This window comes from Castor canadensis, chromosome 2, assembly GCF_047511655.1.
Source record: "Castor canadensis chromosome 2, mCasCan1.hap1v2, whole genome shotgun sequence".
NCBI classification, from domain to species: domain Eukaryota; kingdom Metazoa; phylum Chordata; class Mammalia; order Rodentia; family Castoridae; genus Castor; species Castor canadensis.
The window spans coordinates 143411810-143432241 of NC_133387.1; the positions used below are offsets into that span (position 1 = coordinate 143411810).

General features: G+C 35.1%; 1 protein-coding gene across 12 annotated transcripts in view; it reads right to left on the reverse strand.

Annotated features, from left to right (window-relative positions):
• The window catches only part of Wdr72 (WD repeat domain 72), a 238977-nt gene that overhangs the window by 16708 nt on the left and 201837 nt on the right, over positions 1–20432 (reverse strand). The window lies entirely within an intron of this gene.

The window sequence follows — 20432 nt, forward strand, 5'->3', positions numbered from 1 at the left end:
TTGATAGGCTAATCCTTGCAATTGTTCTTTTGTGTGCCTCTTGTGATGTTTCATCATTAAACTCTGACATGATGTGTGACCAAGACTTCTCTAATGAATCATTTCAAAACTGGTGAAATCAACAAATATTGATCTAGTGCTTATTATGGGTAGAGCTCCTTGCTAGACTGTAAGGGGTACAGAAATGAAGGTACATTTAATATGCCCTCATACCACTTGCAATCTAGTTGAAATATAATAACTTTAACTAATAGAAGCATTAGAGATGACATTCTAAGAGCATCCTACTTTTTAGGAGTGCAGAAGAAAATTCCTCTGTGATAAGACAGTACAGAGGTGGAATCTGAATTAGACCTCCTTGAGTGGGAATGTGGGAAATCCAAAAGAAGCTCATTCACACAAAAGAAAAAGGTGTAAACACAAGCATAGCCAAAGAAATACCTTGGCCTAGTGCCACAGATGTTACTTTTTGGTGTTGCTGCCTACTTGGTATGTATTTTTAATGAATTCTCCTTACTTGTCTCTTTGAGCTTTTTGTGAATTGCTGTTGTTGGCTATTTCTTCTCACTTGTACAAGTTAGTTATAGACAGGTTTTCTCTTGCCCTAGATAGTCAATAATTTGATCTTTACTGATGGTGGGCCCATTTATCACAGTAAGTTGTCCTTTCACTATTCATATTGACTTTTATTTATCAATACCAAAGTCCATTTGTAGCTCATCACTAAAGTTCTTGGATATTTTCAGTAGTTTTTGAAGGTGCATTTCAGAGCTTGGCAGAGAGATACTTTTGACATCAATATATCACAAATGGTTGTTAGGCTCATCTTTAGCTTAAAATCAACTGTTTGTTTCCTCTGTAACAGAATCTAAAATAGTTCACATTTAGAGAATAGGGAGTTAAAAAGACAAACTTTTCTTGACATTTCCACCACTGAAAGATATAAGGCTGTCTCATTTATTCATTGCACAACTAAAACATCAACTGAAGGCCAATGTTTGAAGTATCTCTGCAATATATTCATAGCTAGATAGAGTCCATGTGCTTTGCATGGATGTCTTTGACTATGGCACCTTTAATCTAAAGTATAATTCTTCTAGATCCTGAGGAAACAAATGGTTCAGCCAATGATAATAAGCAATCAGTAGTTTTTAAACTATATTCAGGAACCCCTTATAAGGAATCCCAAAGATTGTATAAAGAAGACGCTATTGAAGAAATTATTGTTTAAAAACCGTGGTGCCAGGGCCACTGGTAACACTTTTCTACCTCCCTTCATTCTCTATTCTAGTTTCACTTATCCTCTAAAAACTCACCCTTTTCTTTTCTTATTATTTGCAGAAAGATGTCATTTGTTGTTAAAGGTGACTAGGCCTACCCAGTAAGCAACTCCAAGAAATATCCCCCACAGGGATACAAGAGAATGGTCATTGGGAAAAACTTCTCCATCCACTTCCACAAATGGCACATGCTCTTCTGAGCTAGGCCACTAATTTCCAAGCAAGAGCCTTTGTTAAAATCTATGCCATTCACAGTGTGAATAAATTCTGCAGCTCCAAATAATGTTTTCAATACAATAACTTATGAATGATTTAAAGAGAGATACCATTCATCATATGTATAGGCTTTTTGGAAGTAATCAGAATATTTATAGGAAAATCATTAGTAAAAATATATGGCAGTTCAAAATGTTGGCCAAATGAACAGAATAAACCACTATAGTACCAGATAAAGGTCAAAATGTTTAATCATTTATTAATAAAGGACATAAAAATAATGTACAGTTTACAGAGGCCATGTCCTGTGGAATGAAAGACCTGGGTTCAAAACTACTCACTCAATATGGTAGCAACTTCCCTGCTTGATAATTTAGTTCACTTCCTAATCTAAAGGAGTCCCTAAAAATTAACTAAAAAAGCATCTTCTTAAAGGTCTAAAGAAAGAAAAATGGCATCAGCTTCAGGTAGAAATGCTAATAAAATGCTGGCAGATCATACATGGAAAAACCCGTATAATGTATTTTAAATTAGAGGGAAGCAAAATCCATGAAAAGACTTCTAAGTGATAACACCAACTTTGTGAACAAAGAGAATGTCATTTGAATTGACCCCCAAATTCGGTTACAAAGTAGCTTGTCTGGACAAATGTGTTATCAGGAAAGCATATCTAGCTAAAGAGCTATGTACATATTACCCCTACTTTAATGAGCATCTACTGAGATAATCAAGTGTTAGGACCTCCAGATTATATTTGAATAACAATAGTTAGATCCTGTGTCAGACTTCAGACTTACTTTGTCTTCAATGTGGATTGGAAACTGAAAAAAGAAATCATATAGAGATGCCAAAAATTAAATTATCTAATGCTTTATGACTAAGTAATAAGTGTTTTATGGACAAGAGGGTTTAACTTTACACTGAAGTATGTTTTTCAACTTCCTGCAAGTATAATCTGATAAAGAATGTTGTTTTCTGGGAGTATTTTCTAGTATGAATTGCTTTAAGGGTGACATATTTCAGTTAAAAAATTAATTTTGCAAAATGCTGGGAAGGGTGAGTATTATGTTGGTAACCTTACCTAGATGTGAAAAATTCATTATTTTATTTAAAGACATGCACAACGAAACCAAATTATTGAGAAATTAGACTAAGGGGAAAATCTGCTTATACCTAACTTCTTTAGGTGAGAAGTATGACTAGATCACCCAACTAATTTGGGGGAAGATAAATGTAAATGCCAAAGAGGTATCAATTGTTAACTGAATCTTTAAAAGCATTACTTCATTTTTCTCAAATACAAGAATTCTGTTTTATTCAGCATGTTTTATCAATAAGCTGCTTTGGTAAGGCTGAAAAGCAAGCAAGTACTACATCTAATCGTGTAGTAAAAGGCACAAGGCAAGTATGTAAGAGGCCTTATAAAATGACTGGGGAAAACTGTTAAGAAGGATTCCTAAGAATAAAAAAAGCAATTATTAACTTTACTTGTAGTTTAAAGGTAAAATCTCAATGTCAGGTCTAGGGTTTATGCTTTACACTTAACCCAAACATCTCCAATAATCTATCAATAATGCCAACAGGCAGTTTGCATATAAATGACCTTATTTGCCTTATTTTTTGAACAGAAAATAAGATTCTTCACTGCGTAGCACCCAAATAAATATATGTATTAACTGCATGAAAAAAGAATATAAACAATTTCACTATGAGATGAACTTCTGAGTTCTCTAGGGACAATGTGTTACATTGGAAACATCTCAATAAGACTGAGAAGATCTGGTTTTCAGTCTCACTTTTAATCTTAATAGTGTGACCTTGAGCATGCCATATCATTTTTTTGGCCTCAGGTTCTTTTTTAAAATAAGAGAGTTGAACTGGAGAAATCTTTTTCATGACCTTCAACTCTGAGGCTCAAATATTCTCAAGACCAGTCAACCACTTACCAGGATGTAATTGAACAGAATACTGAGAAATTCAGTGACACTACAACAGGGATTTTTTAAAGTTTTCTGTGGGTTAAATAAGATTACTATTTTCCTTCAAGAAGACTGGCTCCTTAGTTCAGTCCCCTGGGCATGAAGAAACTCTCAATTACTTGCCAAATGAATAGGGCGTGGTTAAGTAGAGATATGGTGTTGTAGAATTGCTCTTTCTTCAATTCAAATCTCTTAAAGGAACAAAAAATCTCAAATCTTTCTACTCTTTGTATATGTAAGAATGGGGCCCATGAAAAACAACTGTAACCAAATTATCTAGACTTTTCAATTGAAACAGACCATAGGAGTATAGGATGGAGAGAGAATGTGTAAGTCAGAAAGTAGGAAAGAAGAATAACAGGGGAAGATGCAATATTTTCCTTTCTTCCTTTTGCGTTCTTCTCTCTCAACCAGGGTACTTCTCAGTTACTGATGAGAAGTTTGCCTAAATTTCTTTATGTGCTCTTTTAGAGAACCATTTCTTTGGCAAGCAGTGTGCCAAGGAGAATGGCACTGTCTTAATATCAAATAAAAATATTTTTCTGACTTTGGTCTCTGATTAAATCCAGAATGGAAAAAACTAAGGGAGACATTATTTATTACTTTTTATTTTTACCAATAGTTTGATAAAGAATATGCAAGAAGCAAACTGATCAAATCCTCCAGCTTCATTCCTGCTTTCTACACAACTGTGTAAGAAAAAAGAACCCAGGAACATTTTAGCTCAAAGGACTCTTTCATCATGAAAGGGAAGTGTAGGAGATGAATGAGTTTTAAGAATATATGGACATTAACTCTTGCACTCTTCCTGCTTAGGTTCTGGAAAAAGTTATTTGATTTTCTCATAGGGATCAAATCCTATGGTAAATTCAGAAATACATTAATTTTGCTTATGGTTCAGAAGTACATGAAAATATTAAGTTGAAAGCAGGAATAGATTCCAAAGAAGAAAACAAATAGATCCCCACATATTGACAAATTGAAGAATAGTCATTAAAGGGAGAACCCTAGGAAGAATTTATAGTAAACTTCCCAGCTTGTATTTGGAAATGTAGAGAAGGTCAAGAAAACAAAAGACACCCTTCAATCAAAAGAACAACAAAGTAGTAATTGAGACTAGAGATAAACATGATTTATATATGAATATAAGATAAGGATTCATAGTACAGGGCAATTTAAAACACTGCAAAGTCTACAGTTGTGCACAAGGGAAAGTACCAGACATTCACCTCTCCAATCAGTGGCAGATGAAACTGTCAAATTGCACTAGCACTGGAATCCTTAAGAGCAGTAACCTTTCCTTAGGCCAAACCTAAGACAAGACCATCAGTGTGGGGAGAATGGGTGGCAGGCAGTCTCAAATTCCCAGCTGATAGCTGTCTCTATCTCAGGGGAAAATGTTTGTCTCAGATGGTTGGTCAAGTGTCAGAGCTCTTTCATCTCTCAGATAGGAAATGGAAAATAAGGAAATCAAATTATCTAGACTATGCCTTTGTTTTCTAGTCCTTTGTCAACATTAGAAAGGATTAAAGAAAAGGTCTGTTACCATATTTTGTACCATTAGACTTAGTGACTGAAGGTGATTTATTTCCATTTGAACGACATCAAAATAGTATGTTAGTATAGTTGAGAACTTATTGAAATTGATCGGAAGACAGGCTTGGATGCTAATAACATACTCTCCCACTTTATTACAATGTAATCAGGTACCAGCATCACTCTTTCGCACTCCACACTCACATATGTATTCACACTAGACATGGAAAGTATAGGTGGTTGTTTGACATCCATTGATTTTCATGGTTATACATATCAAGTATAGCCACTCACGTAAAAATATTAATTTTGTTAGGTGATAAATAATAGAAAGATGCTTTCTCAAATCCTGAAGTTATGTCATTGCAAAATATTCAGTGTATTTGGATGAACATCTCTAAGATGTGGTTGCCCAAAACAAAGAAATGGCCTTGATAGGTACTAGATGGTCTTTGTTTTGAGACAGGGTCTCAGTATTAGCCCAGGCTGTCATGGAACTTAGTATGTAGCTCAGACTGATCTCAAACTGGCTATCCTCTTGCCTCCATCTCTTACGTGCTGGTATTATAGGCATGAACCACCATTCCCAGGTGAGAGTCTCACTTTGATATTAGATAATCCAGTGACATCTACAAATATATGATAAGAGAAATGTACCTAGGGAAAGCAAAAATTTTAAGAGCAAACATACATATGAATAAAGAGAAACTAGTACTAATAATCTAAGGAGACTTAGAGAAAGCTAAGTTCAATACAAAGAGACATTATCATAGCTGGAGAACTAAGAAATATGAAAGATAAGAGAAATACAGATATTTCTAGATAAGATAGTTCCCTAGGTTATTATAAGATATGCCTTTATGGTTTTACAAACTGTTTGGATGGATGCATGGTAAATTACCAGGACACTAAGGATTCCTGAGTTGTGAAATGTTGGACTGATTAGAAAAACTAAAGAAAACAATTGTAAGTCACAGTCCATAAGAATAAATGTTACATGCATGTTTTGGTATAGTTAAGCTTTGGGAAGCCTTTAAGGGAAACAGGATCCAAAGTATATGTAGCAGTAATATGGCACTGAGCCAACATTTACTAGAATTCAGGAACATTGTACCGACATTAAAAAATATAGGCAAATGACTAACTGCAGGCTGGTGCTTTAGCAAAGGGTTGAGCAAGACAATGAATCAACCACAGAAAAACTAAATTAGTTTTTGCACTTGGAACACTGCATGTGTCTCCAGCCATTGTAGTCCATACAGGGTATAGTGGAATTTAAGAATATAACTAGAGGTCTGGGAAGAAGTAAGGGGGAGAAGAGTTTTCCAATATAAAAATATCTGAAGAAGACCAAAACTCCAGTCTAGAAGTAAATCTGAAGAATAACGTGAATTAGTAAAATTGCTAAAAATTTGTAAATAGCTGTATCATCTTCTTATCTCCAGTGCCTACAACTGCCATAATTATACTCTTCCTCTACTATCATTACCATTGTCACTATTTTAAGAGTCCTGAAAGTCGATGTTTCTCCTTTCAGACATTCCTTAAACTAAGACATCATCATATCTCTAAAACCAAGGTTCAAGGCCCCATAATGATCTATATCCAACCAGCAATGGGGAATTCTGGAGCTACCAATTTTAAAGAACTTTCTTGTACAGTCTCAATCTCAAGTAACATTGGATGACTTCTGAAGGGATACTCCTCTGTCACACCTTTAAATTTCAGACTCTGATATCACATATATCAGTTGGATGAGACCATTCTTGTCCCCTCGAGATGCCATTTATTTCCTGCATTAGAGACTTTATGTTGAGCCCCAGCTATAGATATACTTTCACACCTCAATCTCCAATTCATTGATTACCAAAATATCACTTCATTGAAAATTTAGTTCAAATTCAACCTTTCCTATGAAATTTTCATTAACTTACCAATTAATATTTCTTTCCCCCTTTACTCTTTATTAATATTTATCTGACCTGTATTACACTTCTAGTCTCATTCTTTGTATCTCACAGTTGACTGCCTTACTAGGGTGCATTAATAGGGAAGCCAGATATTTTAGACACATCCTGAAGTTTTGAGGCTGATCTCATGAAGACAGTATTACCTCTAAAGTAGAAGCTTTAGTGGGGTACTCAGAAGATTGGGCTAGGAAAATTAGAGGCTGACCCAGTATGTCAGATTCTGTTATCCGTAGCTTGTCTTAGTCAGTTGGAAATTCATAAAGAGTATGCTCGTTTCACACACAGTGAGTCTAATGCTTACAGGACACCTTAGTAATAGGCAGTGATGGCTAGGGAAGTCTACTTTTTCTGCATTGGATGTTTATGTAGACCTTGAATGGACCACTCTGAGCAAGATTTCTAGGCCAAATTATCATTTATACAACATTTACTTCCCTACCCTTTAGGGAATGAAAATGAGTCATACATTGCAAGAGATTACATCTACCTCCTACAAAAGAATTCACTGATTTCCACTCTCCTTTCCTTACCTTCATAAATCATAAAGTTAAATTTACCCCAGGGATTTCACTTCTCTGAACTCAATGTACAGGCATAAAACAAATTTTGTTCTCATAGGACATCCCATTTTTGTTTCATTAGTTCAAGGAAAGGGTCACTCAATTTTTAAAGCATTTGATTTGATCTTTGCTATGATTCATGCTATCTAACATCCACAGACACATTCTATATACTGAAATGTATCTTATATATAAAATGTGTCTCCATGGAGCCCACAATGGTAGTATCCTCATATAATGTCTTCAAAAGCAACATTAGGAACATGGGAGTCTAGGTAAGGTGACCAGAAATATAAAATAAAGTTATTTAATATTTAAACAATTAATGCTTTGCTTAAGTTCCTATTCCAAGATCAGATTTCTTTTTCTTCCTATGCAAAGGCAAAAACTTTCCTCCAAGGTTAGAAGAGAGGATGCTCTTAAAAAATTTTCCCCTAATATGAGGCCTAGTTTTATTCCATTTTAACATTTTTATTCTATGTTCAACCATCTCACTGATATTTCATTTTACAGAGAGGAAGGTGATAAAATTTTTATTAATGTAATAAAGAAAAAGAAATGAAGATGATTTGTCATAATTTAACTAGATAAAATGAATTCTCGTGATCTTAATGTAAGAACAGACTATGATCTCTAAAGGAATACTAAATTATAGAAACAAGATTTTTACATAATAGAGCCATTTATGCTTAGCATTTAATCCTTAAATAATAATTCTGATGGCTCTACTGGTTCATATGCTTTTTGATCTCTAAATTCTTCCCAGGGAACGGTTAAGTTATTTTAAAAGGTTTCTCATTCTATTGCTATTAGGGAATTTTTTTTCTCTCGCTAATAGCCAAAATTCTGTTTCCCATGCTGGGTATCTACAGGGAACCAGGATCATCGGGCCTTGCATAGAACCTCCTTATCTTCATGAATTAAAGATCACATAGATTCATTCCTCAAAAACAAACAGGGAGAGGAGATTTAGATTAAACTCTTTTTTGCCAAATTATGGGTATTTTGCTTTAAAGCCCTAAAGATCTTAGACAGGAGAGTCAGACCAAGCACAGCACAGTTGGAGCCCACACAATGGCACCTCTGCCAGAAGGAAGTGGTTATTTCCTGGGCATCTCTCTCTTATTTCACACAGTAAGAAAGTTGTCCAACTTAGAGGCATTCACTACAGCTACAAGAGGGAGGTAAACAAAAATACTTTAGAAGTCCATTTCATTGATAAATCTAAAACAGATCAAATTGGCCTTCATCCAAGACTAAACAGCCCCCAAATCCCCTTATCCTGTGAAATAGTATCTGAGATTCCAACCTACATATGGCCTCAGACCCTGGCCTCCAGTCAGCCAGCTAGTTATCCATGGAAGTGGCTCAAGGCTGACACTCAGATTGACTGGTTCACACTAATTTACTTCACACAGATTCCATTTATCTCCTAGAAGATCCCCTGGCAGCAGCTTATAATGGCATATCCTAGGATGCCTGCCTGTGTGCGTTTTTAAAGCGGCAGTGCTTGATGAATCTGAGTCCAGAAAACAGTTCACAGATTGAGAAGTAGGTGCAATCAGAAAACATCAAGAGGCACAGCTGGGACTTGGCAGCCTGCTTGACTGGTCGGGCAGCAAAGTATTAACCATATCTGCTTTCTGCTGGCTGCTCTCCATCGCTGGAGCAAATCAGAGAGCCACCACCTTCCTTTTCCTTTCCATCAGAGAGATAAGAAAGAGAGGGAGAAAGAGAGAAAGAGGGAGAGAGAGAGAGAGAGAGAGAGAGCGAGAGAGAGAGAAATGCATCTATGGAGAAAGCAAATTTGATGGTTTAACTTTTACTTTTTAAGTACTATGATATTGCTGATCTTGGCACAATGGCAACTCATAGTTCTAAAGCTAAGATGCTGTGTAGCTGGTCTATGCAAAATTAGTTAGAAAATGATAGTAAAAAGAGAACTCTAACGTGTTTACTTTCAACATTGAGGTCTGAAGTGCTGGCAGAGACAAGGTGGTGCTATGATTGTGGGGCTAGTCAGTTACCATCTAAAGAAAGGGAGCATCCTATAGAGGAAAATCTCCCCTTAAGGAGGCATGGCTGGATGAGTAAGCAGGGGCCTATAACAAAAATTCTGGAATGGAGAAGTATGGGTTGAATGTGTGAAGTTTCAAATCATGATCTGAGAAAAAAACGAGCCAATGTGAAAAAAGGAGACAGTCAATCAGCAAAACCCAAAGTTACCCAATAAAAACCTGCCTTCCACCCCATATCCTTGGTTGCTCAGTTGCCCACTGCTCCCCTTAAATAAATCTTTATTTCTCCTATTCCCTCATCCCAAAAAATTCGTTCACCAACCCATGACTCAGAAATCTACTGCACATGTTTTTTTTCTCTACTTCCTGGCAAAGAACTGTTCTGCTTTGCCATACCCTCTTCTCCATGATGGACTGACACCTCTGAACTATGAGCCAAAGTAAATAATGACTCCCATGAAGTTGTATTCAGGCATTTTGGTCAGAGCAATGCCAAGTAACAGAAAATTAGTACCAGAAAGGTGGGGTCATTGCTTGGAATTGGTTTGTGGGAGGAATTTGGAAGTTCAGAGATCCATAAGCAGAACTTAATGGCTGATTCCGGTGGAGGATGGAAAATTTGTAATGCCAATAGAAATGAGGACAGAGGACTGTACTCATGAGGTTTCAGATGGCAAGAAGGACTCAATTGGGAATTGGATTAGAGGCCATTCTTATTATATTTGGCAAAGAATTTATCTATATTTTTTCTGTGTCCTGAGATTTTGTGACTTTAGTGGAGGTTGACTTTAGTGGAATTGGGCTGAGGATGAGGCTCAAGTGGTAGAGAACCAGCCTAGCAAGTATAAGGTCCTGAGTTCAACCCTCCAGTACTACTCCCTTCCAAAATAATAATAATAATAGTAGTAGTAGTAATAATAGACTAATTAATTTGGCAGAGGAAATTTCAAGCCACCATAGAATTAAGGCTGGGCATGGTTATTGCTGTCTGCTTTTAGCTAGGCTTACAATGGAAATTAGGAGCAAAAAATGGAACAGAACAATATGGAAAGCATTCAATTTGGCCAGAAAAGGAGAAAGTTTGAAGTTGTAGACAAAAAGGGTGTGGTTGTTAAGGAGATTAGTGCCATTAAAAAGAAGCAAAACACTTTGTACTAGAAAAATAGGAAATATGCCTTGAGGACATCTCAGGAATTAGCTAGACCCCAGCTCATCCCAGGCACCAGGGTATGAAAGAATAAACTCATTTGAAAGACCTTCCCTTAAGAAGAGAGTGCTTCAGAGGTACTAGGGGCTGCCTAGGAAGTTGTTTCTCCAGGATTCTTTTCCCAGTGTCAGCTACCCAGGTACTCAGATGCTCTTGCAGCCATAGTCAAGGAGATGTGGCTACTGATTGAGCTGACAGCAAACCTTGGCATCCTCTATGTGTTGCTGTTTTTGCTGAAATGTGAAATATAATACTAGTGTGGTCATGAAGACTTCCACCCAGATTTTAAAGGAAATTCTGGGAGGCTAGGTATTGTGTGACAGGGTTGGAGTATCTGCTGGAAGCCTCTGACAGGGCAATGAATACAGCTATGGTGTGAAGCCATAGCTTCATCCTGGAGACCCCAGGATGTTTGAGATGCCAGGAACACAGAATGTCTGCAGAGGAAGCCACAACCAATGACATGAACCAGCCCAGAGCTTGCCATGCAAATGGCAAGGCCGTAGGGGCAGGGCTGCCTAAGACAAATGGAGGTCATACCATGATCCCAAATGCCACAGGTGCCAGATGTGGAGTTACAGGATTTAATGTTTGCCTTGCTGAGTTTTGGTCTGATCCTTACTTGTTATTCCTCTGCTCCTCCCTTTTCGAATGTAAATGTTTATTCTGTGTATCTTGGGAGCATGTAAATAGTTTTTTGATTTTTACAGAACTTAGATGCAAGAGCTTGCCTTGAATCTCAGAAGAGTTTGAGCTTAGACTTTTGAACTGTTAAGACTACACAGATTCTTCCTGTCTGGAGGCTGGAACCAGTGAAAAGTGGGGAGGATATAAGGAAAGAGTGTGGGAGAGTGAATATGGTGGAAATGTTATGTACTTACCTATGGAAATAGAAAAATAAGATCTGTTGAAACTATTCTAAGAATGGAGGAGGGCAGATAAAGAATGATGGAGAGGATAAATGTAACTGAAATATATTGTAAGCACTTTTGTAAAGTACAATAATAATATGAAAATAAAAAATTAAAAATAAAAAAAATTTAGGAAAAAAAGACTGTTCAGATTCTTGGAGGTGGACCAAATGCATTTTGCATTATGAGATAGAGACAAACCTTTGGGAGAGTCAGAGGTGGAATGCTATGGTTTAATGAGATGTACTTGTGTGTCAAGTTGGGAAGAGGAGGACTTGTTTTGGTTAATCTTGATTGCCAACTTAATAAAAGCCTAGGAGATTAATAAAGCACACTTCTGGGTTTGTCTATGAGGTGTGTTGCCAGAGACAAAAGATCATGAAGGCTCTGACCTCCTGCATTAATGGATTAATCCTCATTAATGGATTAATTACTTGATGCATTCATAATATGATTGTTTTATTGAAAGGTGGTGAAAAGTAGGAGATGGGACCTAGTTGGAGGAAGTAGGTCACTGGGAGTTTGCCCTTGGAGGCTAAACAGGAAGGATCTGGTTCCTTCCTGTTTTTCTTTTTCCTGTACTTCCTGGCCACCATGATACCTTCCCTTACCATGATGGACTCACCTCTGAATTCATGAGCCAAAATAAATAATTCCTCCTTTAAAAGAAAAAAGAAATGGAGTGTGCCTTTATGCTTGCTCTTCTGTGCCTACTGCAGAGCTCAGGGAAAGGCACAAAAGGACTTTATATTTGTCATATTTGTTATATGAATAAATGGGTAGATGAATATATGAACAAACAGGTCACTATTCTCTATTTTAGAACTGTAGTGAGCCACTGGCCAGTAACATGGTCAGTGTCCAAAGGCAGAGGGAGCTGAGATCTTTTAATGGCACTGAAGCTAACAGCATTAAGTAATAACAATTCAGTGACAAACCTACCCAAGCAGTGACAAAACGCATTTAGTACTTACAAGGTTAAACACTGGACTGCTATTGCTCGTTGATGAAAAAAGTAGGATTAAGGCTTTTGCATGAGCCTTGACACGATTGTGTTGTCTGCCTGCTGCCTGAAGCTTTGAAAAATAGCTGGGATCATCTTCTTATAAGCTCCAATTCAAAGATGCTCAAGCAGTCCCCAATCCAATTAAACAGGGGTAAATAGAGGGAAGAATTTTGCTGAGCACCACCATCACGTTTTTCTTAATGAAAAGCAGTATAATTGCAAGTTACACTGCTCCTTAATCTCACATTAAATCTAATAGATTGCTGACTTATACTGAGCGTGGCAGTCTCAGCTTTCTATGTTGGCGTGCTTAATTTTAGGTCATTATCCTTTATTATGTGACTCGTAATCCCTAAAGCCCATGATTGTGTCTGGATATTTGGCAAGGATTGTACTTAGTAATACAGGGATTCTACTTCTAAGAGCGATGGTTCAATTGAATGATAATAGCATGATTAGATGTTTAAGGAATTACATATATTGCTTTCCTCTTTTAATTGGTCAGTTTCTAAATAAGTGTTTTCTCCAACAAACATTCTTTAAGATCACTATTCAGTTTTAGGATTGCTGAAAAGGACAGCTTTAACAAATGAAAGACATGTAGCTTATTGCTAGGGATATTTGTCATGATGTTATTAAAATACTCAATTCAAATCAGTCCTGACTCAACCACAACTGGATGATTTTCACCAAGTTAGTTAACCTCTCTGAGTCTATGTTTCCTCATCTACAAAATAGTTACTAATAGATGAAAATTGTTATTACCAATTAAACAAGTTAAAGCATGTAGAGTGCAAGGACTAATAGCTAGAATATAGAAGGACTAAATAATTCCAATATTATTACAGTTTTTACATATGTCTTTGTCTAGAAATGGGTGTAATTTGCAATATGAGGCCCAACATTCAGATCAGACATTTTATCTTATTTTACTAGCAATAGATTAATATTTAAAATTCTTTGATCTAGTAATATAAGAAATAGCTTAAGTGGTTATATTGCTATGATATTCACTTAAGACTGTAGAAATCTAGAAGTGATTTTGTAGCCCCTCTCACTTTAAGGAGACATATGTATTTGTAGCTCTTTAATGATACCTGTAACTAAGTAAAATCCTGTCCAAAGTAACCTATGATTCTCCTTTTTCTTATAAAGAATGCTAAATATGGAAGCAAACAAAAACATTTTCTGATAATGTTGACCAGATGACATGGGATCATATTGGTAAGTTATTCAAAATTGCTTCTTTTTGCTAATAAATTAAATAAAAATTAAATTGAATAGACATGATGATATGTTGATAACCCTTATGAAATATAGCAATGACCCTTATAAATAAGTTGGCTTGAAGTCAGGGAATATAGTGCAGTGATAGAGAACTAGCAGGCACAAAGCCCTGGGTTTGATCCTCAGCATCTGAGAATCTGAGAGAGAGAGAGAGAGAGAGAGAGAGAGAGAGAGAGAAGAGAGAGAGAGAGGAGACATTGATAGAGGTAAGTAGGGAGAGAGGGAGAAAGAGAGATGGATAGAGGTAGATAGGGAGAGAGGTAGAAAGAGAAAGAAAGAAAGAAAGAAAGAAAGAAAGAAAGAAGGAAGGAAGAAAAAAGAGAAGAGAAAAAAGAAAAAGAAAGGAAAGAGAAGAAAGAAATGAAAAAAAGAAGTGATCTGGGTTTTAAAATTTCAATTATTGTATTATAGTATGTGCACAATAGAGTTTCAGAGTATGCATTCATTTATATCATAACCTCTTAAATGAACAGCTGTTGAGACAGACCTTGCACTGTCACTTATTCATGGCTTTTTATCTCTGTCCTTTTTTACTGAATTCCATTCATACCTTGGGTTTTAAAAAATGCTAACATTGAAAGTAAAACCCAATCCAGCTCAGCCCTATCAAAGGCAAAAACATTACTGAAGGGTGGTTATTTGATGAAGTATACAACTAAAACACAGAATGGTGCCTGGCTTGTTACTGATGTCTCCCTTCTTTCTTATTTATAAGGTTGAAAGCACCATAAAGCATCATATCAAATAATAACGATTTGAAAAATTCTCTTTACCTTTAACATCAACATCAGGATAAACCTTGGGGGAAGAAGAATAATGTTTATATTCATCTTAGCTAATCCTAAATTGAAAAATATGTTTATTTTGGTTTATTATGAAAAGTTTTAGGGTTTTTCTTAAAGGTAAGAAGGGGTTAAGGTTACTTTTACATCCAACTTCATTTATAGGTAAGCAGGTCTTTTGTTTGATGCTTGTTTGGGCAGGTACTTTGGCTGCCCCTACCCCTTGGCTCTATACACACAGCAGATTACAAAATCAATTGTGATCTTGGTTCTGATCCTTCTGTAAAGACAGTTGAAATAACTGGATCAGAAGCTCGATAGTTGGCAACATCTTAGCAAGTAAATTTAGATTTTCAGGTAAGTAGTATCTTGCTATTGGTCTTTATAACACTCTGCAAGAAAAAAAGTATTATATAAAAGTTCTAGCAGAAAGGTAAAGATCAGAACAAAAAATCAGCTTTCCTAAATGACTCTCACTTGCTCTCTCTCAAATGAAAGTCATAGAGAAAGAGCGATTTTGAAGATCAAATAAAACAGGTCACGTAGTGAAAAAAATGGCTTCATACATTTGTGTTTATAAACTTGTTAACATTATCAATAAATGTTAATAGTTTTAATTAACCTATTAGAAGAAAAGATGGCAAGGTTGACTACCAAAGTAAAATCTAGCACTATGTTGGATAAAAGAGACAAACCAACCACAAAGAGTTTAGAAACATTAAAAACAGAAAGATAGATAGTGTATAAATAAATAAAAAGAAAGCAGTGGCTACAAGTATTACTAAACATGGTGAAATGGAATGAAAACCAAAGAGCATTAAATACAGACACAAAGAAGAACATATTATGATATTCACAGATACGATCCACAGTGAAGGTTTTTCAATGACTATAATATTTGCATACAATCATAGAGACATTTTGATAAAGTAGAGACTACAGGAAGTACATTGAGAAACAAAAACTGAAAACAGATGACTTTAGCATTAATGTCTCAATCTAAGACAGAAGATGGAGACAAAATATTAACAAATAATATAGAAAACCTACACAACTAAATCAATAAAGTAGCTCTAATAAACTCTGAATGCCAACAATAGAAAGCATACATTGTTTTTAGGTACACATAAAGCATCCACCAAAATTGGCCTCACCCTCTACAATATTGTAAGAAATACAACTAGCACAAATAGCATTTTCCTTATCACAGTACAGTAGAACCAGAAATTAATAAGACAACCAAAACCAAAAAGATGTTTCCACTAGAAATTTCAAATCACATTATTAAATAATTCTTGGCTCAAAAAGGAAATACAATACAAAATTGCAATACATTTTCATAATTACAATAATGGAAACATAGTAAGTGCCATCAACTAATATGATTAATTCAGTTATGAAAGGGCATCTTATAGTATTAAAAAGCTAATTAATAAAAGAAAATGATTTCATCATGTCAAAAATCTAAAGAAAAATAAAGTAAATCAAAAGAAACCAAGAGAAAAGGATTAATAATGACAATAACTTAGAAAACAGTAAAATAGAAGAATTAAGAAAGAAATCAAAAGATACTTTTAACAGAGTAATCAATAAAACCAACAAACCACTAGCAAATCTAATTAAGAAATAAAAGGAAAATTCACAAGTACATAAAATGAAAGAGGGTTGAACACTATCAATAGAAAGGAAACTTTAAAAGTCATAAGAGATTATAATGCTGAAATCTACACAAATTAATTTGGAAATCTACGCTAGATAAGTAATTTTCTGCAAAAACTGGCAGTGATGAAAAGTGGAAATGAACAAATACCATAGTAGAAGAAGGAAAATAAAAGTCATTTGACAAAATTAAACACCCAAACACCCATTAATGTAAAAGTACTTAAGAAAACAGGGCTGATGTATATTTCTTTGAATGAGAAAGTGTAACTATGTCAGCTCTAAAACCAATATCCTGCTTAAAAACACCACTGACTTTTCCATCAAAATAAACAAGGGTGCCCACCACATCTAACTACTACTTAACATTATGTTGGAAGTATTCACAAATGCAATTGAGCCCAACAAAAACAATAAGAGTCTTAGTAAGAAGAAAGGCAGAAGTAAAACTATTTTTACTGGAAGACCTAAGTATATACCTAGAAAATGTAAAGGATCAATGAAAAACCCATTGTAAGTAGAATGATAACTTAGTCAAATAGTATGGTATATAAATCAATAGTCTTTCAAAATGCAAAGAGAAACCAGTTAGAAGATATAATCACAAAGAATGCTCTATTTATAACAATTTAAAAAATGAGATATTTCCCAAATTTCTATTAGGAAAAGGCTAAAGCAATCTGATATTGTATGTAAGAGAAAGAATATTAAACAAATACAAGATATACCTTATCTTTTTGAGCAAGTAATTGAATTACCTAACTTTCTGAATCTACTACTATGACTCATGACATTAAAGAAAAAACAAATTTAGAGATGTCATTAAGATTCTGTTTTAGAGATGGAGCAAAACCTTAGACCAGGACTCATGATCAATATACTACACTCATTTTCTCCAGAATTATAACTATTGCATAAGAAAATTGATAAAAATTAATATATATGTGTTATGTTCTAGCTATCCCACTTGTGAATACATAAATGAAGGAACAGATGTCAGTAAGATATTTTTATTATGGTACTATTCACAATAGCTAAAATATAGAATAAGTGTAGTGCTCATCATCAGATGAATATGGATATTATTCAGTCATTAAGAAGAATGAAACCCTGTCATTTGCAGGAGAGCAGAAGGAACTGGAGGACACTATGGTAAGCAAAATAAGCCAGACACAGAAGGACCAGAATCATATGTGTGAAAGCAAACAAACAAAAAGGATTACTTAAAAGTAGAAAAGGAATTACTAGGAGCTGGAAGGATGCCAGGCATGGGGTAAGAAGTACGATAGACATGGGTAAAAGAAGGTTTGATTCTCATGATCAATATATGATTTATTCATGAAGTGAAATAGTGATTCCCATTAATTAACATATGCTAAAACTATAACAAATTAATTAGTAGAAAGATGGACACTATCTGTGTATGCTAGATAAAAAATTTAAATTGAATTTTTAGTTCTTCCATATATGTACAAATTTCATGTCTCTGGCTCCATCATTTGTAAACAGAATCTTCCCACCAGGATTGCGTATAGTTAAAATTTTCTTATAATTGTATACTTTTAACAACACATACTTGTTCACCTTTAGTATACACAGAAATTTATAATTCCGTGATTTTATATATGATAGAAGACATCTTTGTTAACAACTGCACACAACTGGTCAAGAAAATAAAAATTACCAGCACCCATCAACCATTCCACAATAGCCTCTTTCAGTCTCAAATAACACTGATTTCTGACACTGGAATGCAAGTTCTCTATAAATTCAAGCCTTTGTAAATAGCGTTATAGAGATTTCATTTGCATACCTTAAGGTAAATAGTTAAATTTACCTTTTAAATTTTCAGAGTTACACAAACTCTTGTACGTGATATTTGAAGTAAGTGTGTGAGGTAGCTGCTGTTCAATATTATATTTGTGAGGTTCATTTATGTTGTTCTTTTTAGGAAGAGTTTATTCTCATTGCTCCATTATGTTCTCCTGTATGAATAAGCACTGTTTGTTCATTCCATTGGTTTGGACAGAGAGATGTTTAATAGCTGGAATATTTAAAAAATAGTGCTGCCATGAATAAGAATGTTCATGTCATTTAGTGCACAGTTGTACACACTTTCATTGGCTGTATATATAGGAGTGGAAGTTTTAGGTCTTAGGCAATACATGGAGACACATTTATTCAATACTATCAAACAATTGTCCAAAATAGTTGGACTAATTTACATGCCCATTATTTTGCCAATATAGTACATTTTTTCCATTTGGCCAAGTTGATGAGTATGTAGTAGGATCATATATTTTTAATCCTCAAAACATCATTTGCTATTTTTATACTTTTAGAAAAACTCCCAAATTAGTGCAGAGTGTTTCTGTCCATCTTTGAGAGGTTCCCAGTGTTAGATGCAATCAACTGGTCATTTGTATCCTTGACAGTTCAAGTTTTTGTCATTTCTTTAGTAGTATTGTTTTCTGTGTTAGTCAGTGTTCTGTTGCTATAACAAAGTACCTGCAAAAACACTTAAAATGAAGGCAAAAATTATTCTGGAAAAATGAAGCAAAACTAAAAACAATTAATATACATGTGTATATACCATTTTAAAACAAAATTTAAATGAGTTGGTATTTTCATCAAGAAGTCTAAAATTGGTTTCTGTTAGAAATGAATGAGTATCTCATCCCTAATATTGCAGAATAACTGAAGTATTACTGTTATAATCCCATTAATTCCACAAACCATGAGTGTTCCTTAATGACAGGCCCTGTATGATGTATTGGGAATATGGTGGTGATGAAAAATCTGTCTATTCTTTAGGTTTCAGTGGTTCTAAGGGCTAAGCATTGACTCTTTACATGAAGAATGTTCACCATAGTGCAACAAGAATAGGAGACATCCAAATTTCTTTGTAGCAAGCACAGCATTAGGCTTCTTTAGTGACACACCTGGAATAAATGAATTTCATCTACTGGTTCTGCACTTGATTCATTCATCTTTAAGTTCTGAGCCTTAGAAGAGATTAATTGATTGGTTGAGCTAAAGGCACCTGCCCGCCTCTTAGTCACACAGTGGTAATGATAGAAGAATTGATCGGTGGTAGGTGCTTCAGGCATGCTTATCGCAACTGAAGTGGGTGGAAAAAGTAATTTATTGTCTCTGCAGGAATACACAAAAGACAACTGAAGTGCTCACATGGCAACAATGGATGATGAACAGCAAAGAAGAGAAATGTCACTGATTTCCAAAGGATGATATGATAAGCTCTGACTTCTTTGTAATTGACTACTTGGAATTTTCTGCTGTATAAGTCTGTACTGAATGTGAGGCCACTTAGCCAGTGAAAAATAACAAGTATGAAAATGCTTGTAGGATATTCATCAACTCGGTTGATATAGTAACTCAGAGCTAGGCTTTGATAATCACCTACTTAAATTTTCCTTACTTTCAATAAAGTAGTATATGGTAGCACTGAACAATATTCCAGACTTTCCTTATAAATACCTCTGTGCTAAGGTAAATTTCATAGGGAAGTCTTCCTAAATTGAGGAGAAATCGCCTTGTCACCTTTTTTCCTGGAGAGTAAGCAGAGCAGGCCTGCTGGGAGATCATGAGTGCAAAGATGTAGCATGGTTAGTTTCCATCATAGTGTACTTAGAATTCCTGTCATGCATCTGGACCATGTGCAGACTTTCAGCTGACTTCAAAGAAAGTGATTTTGAGGAAAGAGACTTAGTCACCAGAAGGAGAAAGCAAGGCATTAATCTTTGATAAGCTCCATTTACTAATTTATAAAGGCAATGGGAATTGGAGTGAGGTTAAAAAGTAAAAGCTGAGTGAACTATCTGGAATGAATGGCAATGATTTTTCTGACCATGTCATGATCTGTGATTTTTGAGGGAAAAAAGGTATAACTTGATGGTAAAGCATCATGTATATTTGGGTAGGTTATACGTAATTATGAAATTGAAAAACTCAAGTTCTGAGCACTTAAAAATGGAAGAATCCATTGCTAGAAGGGGCTTAT